This window comes from Alosa pseudoharengus, unplaced genomic scaffold, assembly GCF_046254945.1.
Source record: "Alosa pseudoharengus isolate Yale_2024_CS ecotype anadromous, Long Island Sound unplaced genomic scaffold, YU_APseudo_1.1 YU_APseudo_1.1_scf_16, whole genome shotgun sequence".
Lineage (NCBI taxonomy): Eukaryota > Metazoa > Chordata > Actinopteri > Clupeiformes > Clupeidae > Alosa > Alosa pseudoharengus.
Genome location: NW_027468630.1, coordinates 9,085,166 through 9,090,421, shown reverse-complemented (window position 1 = coordinate 9,090,421; position 5,256 = coordinate 9,085,166).

The window sequence follows — 5,256 nt, the reverse complement described above, 5'->3', positions numbered from 1 at the left end:
AAGGATAAAGACTTCCTTATCTTGGAAATGTTCCTTAAGTGATAAAATGAAGTTTTGGTAATCTGTTTTATGTGATTACTTAGTGAAAGGTCTTGGTCAATTGTAACTCCTAGATTTTAACAACTTGTGGATGAGGATAGTCGAAGATCAGTAAATGTAGCCTGTGATGAGGATAGGATATCCCTTGTCTTTTTAGGACCTAAAACCATGACTTCTGTTTTATCGGAGTTCAAAAGCAGGAAATCATTTGTCATCCATGTCTTTATATCTCTTATACATGTGTCAAGTTTGGCTAACGGGGTTAATTCGTCAGGTTTTATGGAAAGGTATAGTTGTGTATCGTCTGCATAAGAATGAAATTTAATGCCATGTTTCCTAATTTCTGAGCCTAGAGGAAGCATATAGAGAGAAAATAACAGGGGCCCTAGTACTGAGCCTTGAGGCATCCCATATTTTACCATAGTCTGGGTAGACGGTTTATTGTGAACCTGTACAAATTGTCTGCGGTTAGAAAGGTATGATCTAAACCAAGCGAGTGCTGAGTCTTTAATGCCTATCGAATGTTCAAGCCTGTGGAGTAGTATATTGTGGTCTATGGTGTCAAAGGCAGCACTGAGGTCCAGGAGGACCAATATTGATATATGTCCATTATCGGCAGCAATGAGGAGGTCATTAAAAACTTTAACTAAGGCTGATTCAGTACTGTGGTGAGCTCTGAAACCAGACTGATATATAATTCTTGGATTTTATTCATATGCAATGTTTTTGACAATGCATTTTTATTGTGAATATATAATATGTCACTGTCAAATATACAGTAAATGCTATAGATATATAGATAGATAGATAGATAGATAGATAGATAGATACTTTATTGATTCCTAGGGTAAATTCAAGTATATGTAAGACACAAATGTTTGCAAATTATTTCATGTCTAATGGTAACTTCAAATCACAAATCACCAACATAAACAGCACATGGACCTTTAATGTGTAGTCCTACATATATGCTATTAACTAGTGGCAATATACTGTATCTACCTGCATTAGCCAAAATACTTGTCTATTAGCATATAGTTGACTCAGTTGCTCCTCCATCCTTTTTCAGAGTTGTTGTTAAAATGTGTATGAATGAAATCAAACATGAAATGTGATTTTTTTCCCCCATCAAAAACACTGTTTTTAGTGTCTGTTCTTGAATTGAAACCTGCAGCTTAACCATAGCCCACAACACTTACATACAAACTAATCAATTAATCAGTAAATTAACTGAAGATGGCTGATATTATGTTATACCCCAATTCTGGGATGTATTAATGTATCTTTGTTTAGATACAGTATTATACTGACAGATGAACGACTCAAAATGGAATAATTACAATTTCAAAAAATTGGACATATTTTGGTCACCCCTGAAAGAGTCATTAAATGACAAGGGGTAGTAGTAGTAGTAGTAGTAGTACCCTTTATTGTCACATAGTCACAAGTACCAGTGAAATTAGCCATCAACCTGTCCATACATTACACAAACATACATACAATATGACAAGGGGGTAGACAGGACAGGTAGACAGGGGATTGGGGAAAAAAAGGACTGATAACATTTTATATTCCCAGGGAATAGACCTAAGTGTGACAATTTTTTTGTTTTTGTGTCACACTCCTGATTGACAGCCTCTGCTGTTATATTGTTTCATGCTGGGGTTATATATGTGAGAACAGATGTCATTAGTGATGTTAGGATAGGCAAAGGGGTCTGTGTGGCATTCAGGTCTCCACTTTGGAACTACCAGCAGGACCCCAAGCTAAAGCAAGTGGTCAATAAACCTTTCCAGAAGTGAGAAATGTCAAATAGGAATACAAGTGTCCATCTTTCTGCTCAACCTGTACAGTGCAAAATATCTCCTGATTTCATTTAGCAGGTACACGTCACATTCTATTAGATCATATTTACAAAAAAGAGAGCAAGAGATCTGCAAATAACCTTTCAGTGTCTCTGCCCTTACCTATGCACGTTTTCCATCCACTGACATTTCAAAAATATTTCCACACACATTATTTCACAAAATAAATTGAAATTGATTAAATTATTATTGTTCTCCTCTACTTTCTCCTTTGTTTTTTTTATTTTTATCAAACCCTATTGTACCACCCCAAGGAAAATACAGTAGCTGGCTACTTTTCATCTCACAGAAATAAATCAATATTGGGAGATTACTGAATTTCTAGCTTTTGTCTAGCCCTTAGGAAGAAACAAAGAACAAACAAAGAAAAGAGTGTTGCTACATGCAAAATATGTCATTATTAAGCCATTTTACCAGATAGAAAGGTACATTACTTTATTCATCCCCAAAGGGAAATTATGGTGTTATCGCCGCAATTACTAATATAAGATAAGATAAGATATGCTTTATTGCCACAATGTTAGTGGTAGCCTAATTGTTGGTACAGAGAAAAGGGAGAAAATAAAAAAATAACTAAACTAAATAAAATAACACTAAATAAATCAATAAATAGTTCAGATCAGTTTTGTGTTCAGGAGTCTGAAGGTCAGAAGCGTCTGTAATGTCTTCCAAAAGTTAGAAGCTAGAACAAGCTGGTGGTTTGGATGAGAGGGATGTCTTATTTTGGTAACTCGGTATGGTAGCCTCATCCATATATCACACACATATACACACAAGTGAAAATAAATAGAGTTTAGAGTTTCAATTTTAATTTATTGTGCTTATAGAGCGCCAAAACATTACACATGTATCATGGCGCTTTACAGAATGTAGGCAATCAGAGAAAAAGGAAAGAAAGGAAGAAAATAAAAGAAAGAGAGAGGCCCATGGGTAACAGGGGCGAGGAAAAACTCCCTAGAATTGGAGATACATATAGGAAGAAACCTCAAGCAGATCCACGACTCATGGGCCTGACCCATCTGCCTAGGGTCAATACAGGACAGTAAGGTCTGTCTACATGACAAATGCATATGATAGTCAGGTGTAGAGAATAAGACATGGTGTTAAAAAGCACTTGAGCAGAAAGTTACAAGAGGTGGGGTGATTACGTATCTGGTTTGATAATTCATTAATCCTGATTTAGTGACAGAAAGTTCAAATAGTCTAGCATTGGATTTGTCCAGGGGAAGGGAGTTGTCATGGGGCATGTGGTGGGTCGGCAGACAGGCCAGGAATCCGGGCAGAATTGCCATAGGCAGGTGATGGGTCGCTAGGCAGTACGGGCCAGGAATCCAGATAGAGGGACAGTAATAGGGCAGTCGAGGATGGGACTTCATGAGATGGGTGAGAGGAGGGCCAACACATGGATGGTTGATGACTGGTGATGATATACCTCATAAGTGAGGTACAGTAAGGGGAAAAAAAGAGAGATGTAGAGTGGGTTAGTATTACTGAAAATCAAAATGGTTAAGTGATAAAATTAAGTTTTGGTAATCTGTTTTATGTGATTACTTAGTGATAGGTCTTGGTCAATTGTAACTCCTAGATTTTTAACACTTGTGGATGAGGATAGTCGAAGATCAGTAAATGTAGCCTGTGATGAGGATAGGATATCCCTCGTCTTTTTAGGACCTAAAACCATGACTTCTGTTTTATCGGAGTTCAAAAGCAGGAAATTATTTGTCATCCATGTCTTTATGTCTCTTATACATGTGTCAAGTTTGGCTAACGGAGTTAATTCGTCAGGTTTTATGGCAAGGTATAGTTGTGTATCGTCTGCATAAGAATGACATTTAATGCCATGTTTCCTAATTTCTGATCCTAGAGGAAGCATATAGAGAGAAAATAACAGGGGCCCTAGTACTGAGCCTTGAGGCACCCCATATTTTACCATAGTCTGGGTAGACGGTTTATTGTGAACCTGTACAAATTGTCTGCGGTTAGAAAGGTATGATCTAAACCAAGCGAGTGCTGAGTCTTTAATGCCTATCGAATGTTCAAGCCTGTGGAGTAGTATATTGTGGTCTATGGTGTCAAAGGCAGCACTGAGGTCCAGGAGGACCAATATTGATATGTCCATTATCGGCAGCAATGAGGAGGTCATTAAAAACTTTAACTAAGGCTGATTCAGTACTGTGGTGAGCTCTGAAACCAGACTGATATAATTCTTGGATTTTATTCATATGCAAGAAGGTACCAATTTGTTTCGACACTATTTTTTCTAGTATTTTTGACAAAAAAGGGAGATTAGATATAGGCCTATAGTTGGCCAGGTTGTTAGGGTCAAGGGTAGGCTTTTTGAGGGATGGCTTAATAACAGATAACTTAAACGACTGTGGTACATGGCCTGATAGTAGTGAGTTATTTATAATCTGGAGCAGAGCATTGTCCAAGAAAGGGAGAGCAGTCTTCAGAAGATGGGTAGGAATAGGATCTAGTAAACTAGTTGTAGATTTTGATGAAGAGATTGTGGAAGTGAGGTCTAATATGTCGATAGGTGTAAATGAATTCAACGTTGTTCGTCTCATCTGTGATTCAATTATATTTTCGCTACCGTTCAGCAATGGAGTATGAATATTTGGTGAGACTGATTGATTATTAATCTTATCTCTAATTGTTTCAATTTTGTCATTGAAAAAGTTTATGAAGTCATTACTGTTTAGGCAAACAGGGATAGATTCGGTTACTTCGGTGTGGCTCATCGTCAGGCGGGAGATTGTGGTAAAGAGAAATTTTGTATTGTTTTTGTTTTCTTCGATCAGTGAGGAATAGTAGGTTGACTTAGCTTCGTTGAGTGCTTTTTTGTAGGTGATAAGGCTATCTTTCCATGCTTGGCGAAAAACTTAGTGGTACGCCATTTTTGTTCAGTTTACGCACTGTTTGTTTGAGTGTTTTTGTCTGTGTGGTATACCATGGAGCACGCCTTACTTGTTTTCTTATTCTCTTTTTGAGTGGTGCTACTGAGTCAAGGGTTGAGCGTAATGAGTTCATCACATTATCAGTTAACAAGTCGACCTCGGCTGGATTAAGGAAAGGGCCTTCTGATAGGCCTACCACATGAGTCCGGAATGGGGCAGGCGTAAGCTAATTTTTTTTTAGAAAGTCTGCATTAGTTTTTTCAGATAAGCCGCGGCTGTAGTATTCAGCTAAATTAGGTACTGCATGTTGTAATGTCATTGTAAAAGTAATTAGATGGTGGTCAGTTAAGGTCGGGTGCTCTATGCTTATGCCGTATGACAAGACTAGATCAATAGTATGGTTATCTCGGTGCGTGGGTGAATTAACATTTTGGCAGAACCCGACATGGTCAAAT